The sequence below is a fragment of the Sciurus vulgaris genome (assembly GCF_902686455.1).
Source record: "Sciurus vulgaris genome assembly, chromosome: 17".
Taxonomy (NCBI): Eukaryota; Metazoa; Chordata; class Mammalia; order Rodentia; family Sciuridae; genus Sciurus; species Sciurus vulgaris.
In genome coordinates this window covers 35,527,008-35,540,331 of record NC_136478.1, presented here as the reverse complement: position 1 = coordinate 35,540,331, position 13,324 = coordinate 35,527,008, and the positions used below count along the sequence as shown (strand labels likewise).

The following is a 13,324-nucleotide window of genomic DNA, read 5'->3' as shown; positions in this document are numbered from 1 at the left end:
GTGGGCACTCAGGCTATAGTTTGGCACAGTGACATGTGGCATCCTAGTTCCCTTGACCCTGTGACACCCTTGGCCCTCTGTGATTCCCATAGGGGATCCATTTTCCACCTCGAGCTCCCACATGGGCGGTAGTTGTGATGAGTCACCTCTGCTTCCCTGGAGAGGTGAGGACCACACAGGACGCCAGCAGGCCTCTTGAGGGATCCACATGTCACCGGTTAGACCAGTGGGTCCAGCGGGCAAACCTGGGCATGTCCCCAGATCAGAACTGCCTGGCAGTATGGCCCACTTGGCCCTCCCAGCTGACCTCTCTTTCCGGGGGGGCCTCCCCGCCCCCTCCACCCACCTGCTTCCAGTTCCTGCTGCCCGAGAGCCACATGCTGGTTCCTACTGTGATCTACACAGTCCCCTGCTCCCTTCACAAGGTTTCTCTGAGCAGCATTTCTCTTGGGGAAATGGCACTTGTATGTTCAGCCACCTTGCGGGTGGAACAGAAGTTCTCAAAGGAAGAGAGAGGCCCTCTGGGAAAATCTGTTGTTGATGGTAATGGAGGAAGGAAGCTCAGAGCAAGAACCGCTGTGACCCTGGGTTTCCACATGTGTCAAGTGGGGATCCTGTGCCCTTCCCTCAAGCAGAATTCTAAGGTCAGAGACAAGGATGTACAAGCTGAGTATACAGTAGGTTCTCATTAATAACAAATTTGTGGACTGGGGAGATAGCTGGTTCAATCCCCAGCACCAAAAAAAAAAAAAAAAAAAGTTGTAATTCCACATAAATCTCTTGTGTGGAAAGTATCTCCTCTGTGTTAAGACCTGTCATAACCTAGCCAAAATAACCTTTGCAGGCTCATCTTCCCCTACCCCAGTTCTGAGCAGCTCACGCTGTAGTCACATCCCACTCCTCACTGTCCTAGCTGTTCCCTGTTCTCCTCCGTGCCTTTGCATGCAGGCTACTTCCTTAGCCCAGGCTAGCTTGCCCTGGGAGAACTCTTCCCATTCACCATTCTCCTTAGGTGGGCCTCGGTCATTTCTGTTTGGATAAATGTCCTTGTCCCTTTCACCCTGTGGGGGTCTCGAAGGCCAAGATCCTGTCTCATTGCTGTGTCCCCCACAGGCTTGGGAAAGCCCCAGTACATAGTAGTTGCTCCATCATGTCTGAGAAATAAGTAAGTACTCCTTGGGAAAGTGTCAGAGTGACGGGCACAAGCACGTGCTTCCAAACACGCTGAAAATCTGTCTTATCAGCCCCCCGCCCCCACAGCTGGCTCCTTCTGCCCCCACTTCCCTGTTTTAGCCTAACACATTTCTCTCATTCCTGAGCTCAGCCCTTCTTCTCTGCCTCTCCAGCAGCTGATTCTTGCTCCACCAGATTTTGCCTCACGGCTTGAGGAGTTTAAACATTGTTCCTGCAACATGAACCACAAACAGCTGAGTGATCTTGGCATGTGACTTTACCTCTCTGAGCGTTGGTGTTTCTTATCTATAAAAGAGCTATTAAAAATAGCACCTGACTCCTGGGGCTGCTGTAATGATCAATTTAACTAATGCACGGGAAGTACCCAGCCCAGAGCCTGACATAGTAAACACTCAATAAAAGCTCACGAAAATAGAATGAGGAGTAAACCTACTTGGTTAACAAGTAAACCTACTTGTTTCTCTTTCTCTATTGCCAAAACCTACTCCTAGGCCCATTTCGTCCTGCTGGGAGTAATTTTACAGTTTCCCCCTACCAGGAGGGACCCTGATATCACTTATCTGTGACCAGTCAGGCCCTTCAGAAAACTAGGACCCAGGAAGGATGGGGTACAATTGTCTCTGCCTAAGAAAAATCCACATACAGTAACGGATCTGCAAAGTTTTATGGTTATTCTCTTTCTAAACATATATCACAAATGGGCGCACGCTGAGGGAGCAGGTCCTGCTTTCTGGGAAGCCCTTGTGTGCATCTGGCCTGGGGTCAGTCCCAGGAAACTGATGAAAAATCTCAGAACACCCAGGAAAGAGTGGTGTCCCAGGCCCCTGTGGCTGCCCCAGCACCAGGCCACTTATTCCTGGGGCTGCCTTTCTGGAATTTGTTTTTGGCTTTCTCTCTAAACATGGTCCATGTCCAAGGACAAACTGATGACAAAGTCCTAACTGACTGTCCCTCCCTCCCTCTCTCACCTGGAGGACGATACCCACCTGCACAGGAGTTGTGCATCAGCCTCCAAATCCTCAGCGGCACACTCAGAAATAATGAGGGAATTAGGTCTCAAAAGACCACGTATTTAAATGGCTCTAAATTAAGTCCCACTGTGGTCTCTCTCCGGTTCTCTACAATCCGCTGTTAATGAGAGGCCCCGCTGGACAGATAGGCAAGCGCTCTATAGAGCCACATCTCCAACCCCTCTTGATTTTCTAGTTTGACATGGGGGCTCTCACAGGTTTCTCAGGCTGGCCTAGAAATTGTGATCCTCCTGCCTCAGCCTCCCAAGTAGTACAGGTGTGGCCACCACGTCCAGCTTAAAAATCTTTTTTTTTTTTTTTTTTTTTCTTTTGAAAGCCAGTTTAAGGCTTTTGTCCCACTAACTAATCAAGTCAGGAAGGGCAAGGGGAGGAGGAGGCACTATGAGAGGAGGGAGAAGGGAAAGGTCAAGGTCAAGGCCGGGACTGTTAACTCATAACTGGACCTCTAGAGGAATCTGAGTAGTTGATTCCTCTTCTTCTTCCTTCTACATTTTATCTAGATTTCAAGGAGGTAAAGCTGAGCTCTTGATTTTACAGTCAAGTGACTTAGCAACTGATTGTTGGAGAACCTCTCATGTGACTTGTACACACAGGGTCAGCTCATTGCTGCTTCTGCTCTGTGAGTTGGGGTGAAGAAACTACGGGGGCCTTGCAACAGAGGGAGTTTAAGACAAGGAATTGATTGTACAGATAACGGAGAGATGAAAAGCTAGAGCCAGGTAGTGAAGAACACCTCTTGGGGACAGCAGGAAGCCTCTTATCCAGAGGTGGCTGCCGGTGTTGACTGGCAGAGGCGAGAACCCAGCCAGGGCCCTCCTCGGCGCATCCTTAGCACGGGCCCCCATTTCTGACTTCACTGTGGGGGCCCGTTCCATGGGGTAAGAGTGGTCCTGCAGGGCTTGGAGCCACGTCAGGCTGCCCTGTGCAAGTGGGAACCCTAGGGAAATCAGTCACTGTGGAAGGAGCCCTGAAGACAGTCAGGGGAGGAGTTCCCTCCATGCTCCCTTATCTGGTTTCTCCCATCAGGCAGAGCTCTCTGGAGTGCTTGGCAAGGGAGACTGGGAAATGCAGTTTCTTGCAATAGAGAGCTGAGCAATGGAAACGTAGGGAGTAGGTAGGTTTGGGAGTCAGAAACAGGGTTGCTGGATGAAATGGCTGGGAACTAAGTCCTACAGAGCACAGGGGAGCCAAGCAGGCAGCCTGGGGGCTGGGCCCCACTTCAAACCTGACAGCAGTGTGTCCCAAAGCGCTGGACCCACGACCGAGGTACCTGAGCTGGGCAACGTGCAAACAGACCAGACAGGACATTAAGCAAGAGTTTATCCGTGAGGGACAATGTTGGGGGCTGTGCCATGTTGGCGGCGCCAGGATGGCACCTGATCACATCGGCACCGAGGAGGTTAATTGACATAAGCACACTCAGGTGATTTTCTCGTTCACACACACAATGTACGCACACATGTTCTCGAGCACTAATTATCTTTGCGTAAGAGGCGTGGCCCTGCTCTCCGCGTCCTGGAGGTGATATAAGCGTAGGCGGAGCGAGACAGAGGGAAAAACAGGCACAGCAGCCATTACCAGAAAAGCAGTAGCAGAAGACACACAGCGCGGCAGTAGCCAGAGAAGACACGCCACAGCAGCCATTAGCAGAAAAGCAGGAGGAGGATACACGTGCGAGTAGGGGCAGCGGCGGAAGGCAGATCGCAGAACGGAGAAAAGCCTGTCTTTCAAAGTTTCTCTCTTGAGCAAAGTTTCTTTCTGTCTGATAAGCAGGGTCTCTCTCTCCTCTCAAAGCAAGTAAACCTCATTTCCTCTATCCTCTATGAACAAGCAAGAAAGCAGTGCACCAAAGAGAAAGATAGAAGTGCCTCAGTTTCCACTCCACCACCCATAAGACCTGTGCAAGTTGTTGCTGCAGGCGGTGACAAATATCCATGGATTATGGAACCGCAAAGAGCCAGCAACGGGACAAAGCTGTCCCTCCTCAGTTTGTTTAGCCATCTGATAACTTGAGTGTGTCCCCCAAAGATTCATGTGCTAGAAGCTCGGTCCCCAGTGGGCAATGTTGGGAAGTGGTGGAACCTTTAAAAGGTAAGGCTTAGTGCAAGGTAATTAGGTCTTGAAGGTTCTATCTTCAGAAGGTTCTATACTCATGGAGTGAGTGAGTTCTCAAGAGAGCTTGGCACCTTTGGCTCATGGCTGTTTCCCCTTCAATCTTCTCTGCTATGTTGTGACATACCCAAGGGACCCTCACTGGAGGCCAAACAGATGGAACCACCTGATCTTGGACTTTCAGCCTCCAAAAATGAGTTAAATAAAATCTCTTTATAAAGTATCCAGCTTTGGGTATTTTACTGTAGCAACACAAAGTGCACTCAGACTGCGCTAACAGCTCTTTAACATTGCTCTAACACTTTCCTCTCTCTGCCTTTTTTAACTTCAAGAGATAGCAGACCTTAGGTCTAAGTCTTTAGCTGGGGTCGTAGATGATGTTGATCTCACGGTCATTCCCTTTACCCTATTGATACACCCACCTCCCAGTTGCTCTGAGTTTTGTCTGTTAACAGTTCATAGCAGCCCTTGGAAATTTCCTTACTTAGAAATAGTGGGAGGTTATACTATCCCACAGGGGCAGTCTTCAGGCAATAACCGATGGGCGCAGGAGACAAAAACCTAGCCCAATGCTCGGCTGTCCAACGCCAAACACCATTCATATCCCAATGCTCCCCAAAGAACCAGGCTGAGGCTCACCCACTTCAGCTCCCCAGCTCCCTTGCTTGGCCTGTTTCCCTGCTTCCTTTGCAGGAACTCTCTTCCATACATCACATGTACAAGAACGACCCATCCTGACTTTACTTCTAGGAAGTCTAAGGTAGCAGGTGATGTGAGCAGGCAGAAATGACATCACTTTAAAAAAATCATCCTTTTTTTCCTATTTTCACCTGGTTGCTTTATGGGCAAGCTACAAAGTTTCCATTTATGGCAGTGATATTAAGTTCCACTCCAAGAATTCTATTTCTAAAAATTCAGTGTCATTTAAAGAATAGTAAATAAAAAGATATTACCAGTTGTTTACAAATGTTTATAGCAGTAGCCCCAAACAAGAACCAACCCAAATGTCCTTCAGCTGGTAATGGGATAAGCAAATTGAGGTAAATTCATACTCAGCAATAAAAACAAATGAACTATTAATACCTGCAAGAATTTAGATGGACCTCAAAAGCCTTATTCTAAGAAACTGTCATTAAAAATTAAGTACTATATCTTTCCTCTTAGATAAAATTTTGAAAAGGCAGAGTTATAGGGACAGAAGGATCAGCATTGCCAGGGGTCAGGAATAGGGAGGAGAGTGCCAAGGGGCAGGAGGGAACATTTTTGGGGGGAGTGGTACCCAGGATTGAACTCAGGGGCACTTGATCACTGAGCCACATCCCCAGCCTTATTTTGTATTTGATTTAGAGACAGGGTCTCACTGAGTTGCTGAGTGCCTCACTTTTGCCGAGGCTGGCTTTGGACTTGTGATCCTCCTGCCTCAGCCTAAGGAGACCCGGATGGAGGGAACTTTCGGGTGGATGAAAATGTTCTATAATTCATAATAACAGTTGTGATGAACGTTTACAAGACTTACCAGGGGCTGGGGTTGTGGCTCAGTGGTAGAGTGCTCACCTAACATGCACGAGGCCCTGGATTCTATCCTCAGCACCACATAAAAATAAAATAAAGGTATTGTGTCCACCTATAACTAAAACAATATTATTTAAAAAAAAACTTACCAGGCTCAACACTTAAAGTGGGTGAATTTACATACATTATTCCTTTTAAGGCTGATCTTTAAAAAATAGTGCCAGGTAGAAGAGAATTGGTGATGGCGGTGGCAGAGCTGGAGGGGGACGGGTGGGGGTGGGGCCCATTCCAAGTCTTCACAGAGTTGGAGCCTAGGAGTTGGACCAGCTTGGGCAGCTCTACCTTGGTGAGGGTGTGGAGGTGAGTTGGAGCCAGAGTTTATTCCAGAGTGCGTTTCCTGCCACATGACCTCAGGCTTGATGCTTGTGACAGATGTAAACACTGGGGGAGAGGGACGGGCAGAAGCATGGGAGGCCTTCCCTTGCAGACAGGTGGAGGAGACAGCAAAGACTCCCAGCCTCTGTGTGTCAATACCTTTCCTGATCTTCAGTTTTTTGTTTGTTTGTTTGTTCGTTTTTAAGGCAAATATCCCTGGCAAAAGAGGAAGAAGTTGCTGAGAAGACTGAGAAGGATCTTCCCCTGCCTGTCCTTCAAGGTGGAGAGCAGAAAGCATGCTTGAGGATGGATGGGAACTCTGAGTCACTACCACAGAGGACCAGAGGACCATGGGAAAGTCTGCAAGGGTTACTCAGCAAGGAGTCGCTTCTTTCAGCCATGGGTCTTCTGCCTCCAAGTTTCTGAAGTATGGCTCCCTCTCCATCTGTCTTTGATGGAGAATGAAGCCGAGCAGAGGTGGGATGCTAAAATAAAGCCTGCAAAGGAATCCGTTCCAAGAGTCTTGTCAATGTTGACTTTGTACGAAGCTGGCTTGTCCAAACATCCTCCATCACTGTGGACCTATTTCATCAGATTAAACAGCTTCTTTTTGCAAAGAAATACCTGTACTAATATTTGCTTTGTATCTTGTGAAATCATATGGACACTGGATAATGATGTGGAAATGAGAAAAGAGTGAATCCCCAGAGAGTACAGTGGAGAGAGCTGTACTTTCCCAGCAGCCTGCTCCTCCCTGGCAGCCCAGACTCTTGCTCCAAGCAGCTCCAGCCTCCAAAGGCAATGGTCAGGCTCCATGGACTACTTGAATGTTCACATAAAATTTTTAGATTTAGACTCTGACCAACTTTTCCCCAGTGGATTGTTTTTTTAAAAATCTGTTAAGAAATTCAAGAAAAAGAATCGGGCGTGATGACACTAATTCCAGGGACTAGGGAGGCTGAGGCAGGAGAATTGCAAGTTCAAAGCCAGCCTCAGCAGTGTAGTAAAGCCCTGAGCAACTCAGATAAACCCTGTCTCTAAATAAAAAATAAAAAGGACTGGGAATATGATTCAGTGGTTAAGCACCTCTCGTTTCAATTCCCATTATAAAAAAGAAAAATAAATTCAAGAAAAGGGAATAAACAATTGTATGGTTGTGGAAAATCTGTCACTGACAAATATAAATGGAAGATAATAGAGTAAAATTTTGGTCATTTTCTAGTGGAATGCAAGTTAATAATTTCACCCTTTTATTCACAAAATGTGTAGACTGCACACTATATACTACACTAACTTCTATGAAAGATACCACAGCTATACTAATTTACAAATGCATCCATTCATTTTTTATTTTTATTGTTTTTTTTTCTTTGGGGGGGTACTGGGGGGTACTGAACTCAGGGGCACTTGCCCACCGAGACACTTCCCCAGCCCTATTTTGTATTTTATTTAGAGACAGGGTCTCACTGAGTTGCTTATCACCTGGCTGTTGCTGAGCCTGGCTTTGAATTCACCATCCTCCTGCCTCAGCCTCCCAAGCCGCTGGGATTACAGGCATGCACCACCATGCCTGGCTGCATCCATTTATGGATTCAACAAATATTACTGAGTTCTTCCTTTGAGCCAAGCACTGGTGAAGCATGGGACAGGGGAGAAGGGGAAACAGCTCAAGATCCCCTACAACTCGGCCTTTCCAGAGGCAACGAAGGCTTCATCTGTTCCCTTGTTCCCTTCTGTAGTAGTTCATTCCACATTTATTCCTGAATGTCTACTACACTGGGCACGACACTGAGATATATGTGTGAGGTGTGTCCCTGTCCTCAGGGACCTCAGTTCTCACCAGCTCTGTCACCACCCATCCACCAGAGAGAGCCAGGGGCACACATGTCTATGTAAAAAATGGCCAAGAAAATAACCAGGGAAAGGGAGCAGCTGATCAGTGAGCTCTGGTCTGGAGGGCCATGGAAGAGGCTGACCTCCTTGGTGGGTCCTCCCCAGTGGCTGGCTGTCCGCGTCCCCTTTGCTTACCTCCATCGCATTTGTAGTTGGTTGTTTAATGGCAGTGACCATGTGTCTGGCTCAGAACAGGGTCTGGCACACGGACAGTGCCCAACAGATATTTGAGGCCTGAGCTCTGCCAGCTTCAGCATGCAACAGAGGGATCCTGGAGGAGGGGACTTTGTGGCAGAGCTTTGCGGGAAGTCCGAAGGGCCTTGTGTGCTGGCATGAGGAGGTACCAGCACTTAGCCAAGTGCCAGGTGTGTAATAAATGCTCCCAAGAAACCTTAGAGATGATGATGATGATGATGTTGACAACGACTGGACTAATAAGCTGGACTATCTGGAGGCAGAGGCAGGAGCTGCTGGGCTCCTGAGAATACGTTCAGCTGTGGAATCCTAAGGGATATTTCTCTCATCAGAGTTTCCTGGAGCCTAGCAGCTGGCAGGGGTCCAAAAACCCCATCCGGGAAGTCCACACTGGACCATCCTGCCCCGGTGGGGCTTCTTCACCTGGACACTCATGGTGGGGCCTCACGGTCTCTGGGTGGCCAAAGGAAGTCTATAGTTCACAGACAAATATGATTGACAAGAGTTGTGGGGCCAGCACCCACCAGGGCACTCCCAGATCCCCCTGTGGGTGGACATGGGTCTCAAGTTACTTCCTGCCTGTGTGTTAGGGGAGGGGGTGGGACCTCAATTTATCCTTCCTGCGACATGAAGGAAGAAGAGCATTGTTTTGCAGGATGACAGAGGACTTGCCGGCTGTGCTATTTATAGTTGAAATGCTATCATTTTGCTTTGTTCCTGTGACCTGAAATCCCTAGCATTTCCCTTCCAGGATTTCTCCCTTCCTCCCACGGTTTTTTTCTTTAGTTTAAAATCTTGACTCCATCAATGCCGATTTTTTTTGTAAATTCCCAAGAAGTAACATTTCAGCCACCTCATAATTCAAGTCAACCTCTGCTGAGGCCTGACATCACAGGGCAAGAGTCTAAGATTTTGCGTGGATCCCGATCCAGTTCTCACAGAAATTCTTTGACACAGTACTCCTCTTCCTACCCACACCACAGATGAGGAAACTGAGGCTCAGTGCACATAAATCATCTTTCCAAAGCTATCAGGAGGTGAGTGGCAAAAATCAGACTCCATTCTCTTAACCAACCACAAATACTTAAAACCCCAAGAAAGGCAGCTCCTGTTTCTGGAACTTGGATTGCAAGATGACAGAAAAAGCTGACTGCTTTTGCAGGTGACAGCTACCTGGAGGATAAGATGTTTGCTGGCAGTTGGAGGAAATGTTTTCCTTTATTGTCAAAAATGGACTTCAATTACAAGCTTCAATTACAAGCAAGACAGCTTTCCCCTTGGTTATCTTCCGTCACCCCAGGGTACGGAAGCCAGAGAGTGGCTGAGGAAACTTGATCTCTGAGTACAGGCGTGAGAGCCAGAGGAACCCGTCACTGACCTGCAGGCAGATTCCGGTTTCCCACTTTCCCCAACACAGGTGCAGCCCATGCCAGAGCCACCTCTGCCCACGGTGGCTTCTGTGGATACAAGGAAAGCAGACATTGATGGACCCTGCAGAGGGAACCCATGTCGAAACCTCAGATTGGAGGCAAACCTTCCAGACAGACCGTGGAACCAACCACCAGAGAGCCCAGTGCCAGTTCCTGGAAGAGGCTCTGGGGAGACACAAGTCCCAGGAAAGAAGAAAGAGCTGGAACCACAGGAAGCTTCCAAAACCGGGGGAGCAGAGAAATGCCAAATGCCCCCATCACTGGAAGAGGACCTACACCTGGAACACCGAGAAGATGTCCCAACAGCAGGATGTGAGGAGAGAAGGAACCCCGAATGGACCCTTGATCACAGCCCTTGAAAAGTCTCCCAGAAAATATAGAGGCAGCCCTGAGAAAGGCAAGCACCCCATGTTGCCTGAAGTGACGTTTCTGCCACCTAGCCAAACGGGCTCAGAATAAAATTAAATCAAGTTATAAAAAGAAGTCTCACTTCACTCCATCAGGGAAGACCTAAAATCCCCCAGGTTTGCAGGCAGATGGCTATTCTCCTTATAGATTCCAGGGAGCCATCTTTCTCAGCAAGTTGCTGCTTGGTATCTTTATGAAATTTTCTGGGGAAGAGTCTGCACAACGAGCTTCTCTTGTCACTTTGAGGAGCCTGCAGTGGCTCAGAAGCCCCCTGTAGCCTGGGAACGACCTGCTTATTTACATACACCAAGCACAAAGGAGTTGCCCAAGCGGGGCTCCTTGCACCTGCTCGGTAATGGTGATACCCACCTGTGGGTAACCTCCTGACTCGCCCACCATCCTGTGTTCAGTTAGAAATTTAAAACCCAATCAGTAAACATCTGAAACTGAGGACACTGATTTTAGGGAAGAGTTTTAGCTTGCCCCATCTTTCCAAGACTTCTTGTTACCTGCTCTGACTTCATGGTCTGAGGTGGTCCTCTCCTGTGTGATGGCAACTTCCCAAACATGGCTGGGCCAGTGTGGCCTTCCCTCACGTCTCTGTCCCCATCCCTCACCCTCCCACCTCCCACCGTCCCCCTCCCCCCCACCATGGCTCAAGGCTTAGATTAACTTTCACCTCCTTTGTGAAGTTATCCCAGATAGAGCTGACCACACCCTTTCTCTGTGACCTCACTGTGCCAGGGACAGACAGTTGCCATGGTGCCAGCACCACTTTTGAGAACTCATTTTCATGTCGTTTCCTTCCATCACAAGACTTTTGAGTTTGAGAGAGAGCAAGAGCGAAATCAAAGAGGACTGGTAATTATTTCGCCACATAAAGAAAGGAGTCTTGACACTTACGTTTATATATAAACACTGGCCTCATAGTCTCATATTTCTCATTTGCCCTCAGAACATGGAGTGAAGATCAAGTTGTTTTTCTTTGGTGGTACTGGGGATCAAACCCAGGGGTGCCCTACCACTGAACTATATCACTAGCCCCCTTTGAATTTTTTTTTAATTTTGAGATGGGGAAAGTCTCCTTAAGTTGCTGAGGCTGGCCTCAAACTTGTAATCCTGCCTCAGCCTCCCAAGTTGCTGAGACTATAGAACCAATTTTTGAGAACCTGGCTCCTAATGCCTGTGAGATCACACTCAGGCAGCTGAGGTTGCCCTGGCAACCAGAACCCCAGGGAGGTCCTTCAGAGGTTGCCTGAGGCTCCTCCCCTCTCACCCTACTTTGGGTTGATGAGTCCCAACGGAAGCCATCAAGTCTTAATAACAGCATCAGAAGGCTCCCCATGTGGTGTATCAGTTTCAGATGAGCAAGAGATTTTTTTTTTCTCAGCTGGTAAATCCTCTTGGGTTTGGGAGTCTCAGTCTATGTAGGTGGAGGGTTCCTCCACTCAGTGGCCCAGGGAAGGCAGGGCGGGAGCTCATGTCGGAAACGTCAGCTGTGGTTCTCACTCACATCCCATGTACTCCTCCCTCCCCAATAGTTAGCTCCTTTCCACAATTTTTTTTCCCCAGTATTAGAGATTGAACCCTGGGGCACATTACCACTAAGGTACACCCCCAGCCCCCAGCCCTTTTTATTTTGAGGCAGAGTCTCACTAAGTTGCCCAGACTGGTCTTAAATTAGAGATTCTCCTGCCTCAGCATCCCGAGTTGCTGGGATTATAAACATGCATCACTGAGCCCAGCTTCCTTCCACAATTTTCTTTCCTTCCTCCCTTATGTTCATCAGTGTTTGGAATCAAATCATGCTGGGCAAGCGCTCTACCACGATGCTGCATCCCCAGCCCTTCGCCCACCATTTGGTGAGATTGTTAAGGTCTCCCTTTTATAACAAATATTTGCAAGTTCTCTCAATCAAATGTACACGGAATTGACCTACCCACATTATGTACTGTGTTGGAAAAGCAGAGTTGTTTGTCCTCTGTGGTTATACCACAAGTCACCACAGAAGATTCTGTGGACTCAAAAGGCCTTGGGGGAATGTCTCCCCACCAGCAAGCCAGTCAGCAATTCTGCAATGGCTACCAGCTGAGTGTCTCCTAACCCAATCCTGTTCAGACACTGTCTACCTGGAGTCCCCCAGACTTATCCCAGTCCCTTAAATGCTGATCAAAACCTCCAGGTTTTGTTTCATCAGTGTTTCAGACCAACTGTCCAGAAATGGAGGTCCTCACGCCCCTGTTCCTTGCATTTGATTAATTGGCTAGAGGGCTTAGGGATCTCGGGGAAACATTTGTGTTTACTGGCTTATTGAAAAGGATGTTACAAAAGTTACAGAAGGAAAGACACACAGGGCAAGGCCTGTGAGAAGGGGCACAGGGCTCACCTACCTTCTTCAGGACCGCCGCCCTTCAAAAATCTCCTTTGTGTTCTGCTATCAGGATGCTCTCTCAACTCTACTCGGCTGGATTTTGTGCGTGTGAGTGTATGTGCTGGGGACTGAACCCAGGGCCTTGTGCATGCTAAGCATGTGCTCTACCACTGAGCTACACCCCCAGCACTGGTTGACTATTCATGAAGGTTTCATTACATAAGCAGGATTGATTACATCATTGGCCTTTGGTGATCAGCTCAACCTCCAGTCACTCTTTGCTCCCTGGAGGTTAGGGCATGGGGCTGAAAGTCCCAACCCTCCTAGTGATCAGCTCTCATCCTGAAGCTTCCTAGTATCTGCCAATGATCAACCCACCCATCACCCCACCCCTGTTGTACTGGGGATTGAACCCAAAGGCTCCCATGCTGAACAAGCTCTCTACCTCTGAGCTATAACCCCAGGCTCCAGAGTTTTATTTTGAGGCAGGGTCTTGCTGAGTTGCTCAGGCTAGCCTCAAATTTGAGATTGTCCTGCCTCAGCCTCCTGAGTAGCTGGGATTATACTCATGTGCCATAACGCCCAGCAGTCAACTCATCCTCAAGACACCACTTTCATGAGTCCAACCAAGCATTTTAGGAACCGTACACCAGGAGACAGGGAGGAAGAACAAAAATGGATTTTGATACCACATGCAGTCTAAGCCCAGGGTTGAAAGCCAGCCTCAGCAACTTAGCGAGGCCCTAAGCAACTTAGTGAGACCCTATTTTATTTTTAAAATGAAAACTAAAAAGGGCTGGGGA

The 13,324-nt window shown here is 48.2% G+C and overlaps 1 protein-coding gene across 1 annotated transcript in view; it reads right to left on the bottom strand.

Annotated features, from left to right (window-relative positions):
- The window catches only part of SIAH1 (siah E3 ubiquitin protein ligase 1), a 96,213-nt gene extending 83,547 nt beyond the window's left edge, over positions 1 to 12,666 (bottom strand). The window contains exon 1 of the mRNA XM_079117657.1: positions 12,541 to 12,666. The gene's annotated coding sequence lies outside the window, so the exon portion shown is untranslated. The remainder of the gene's footprint in view (positions 1 to 12,540) is intronic.
- Between the last annotated feature and the right edge of the window lie 658 nt (positions 12,667 to 13,324).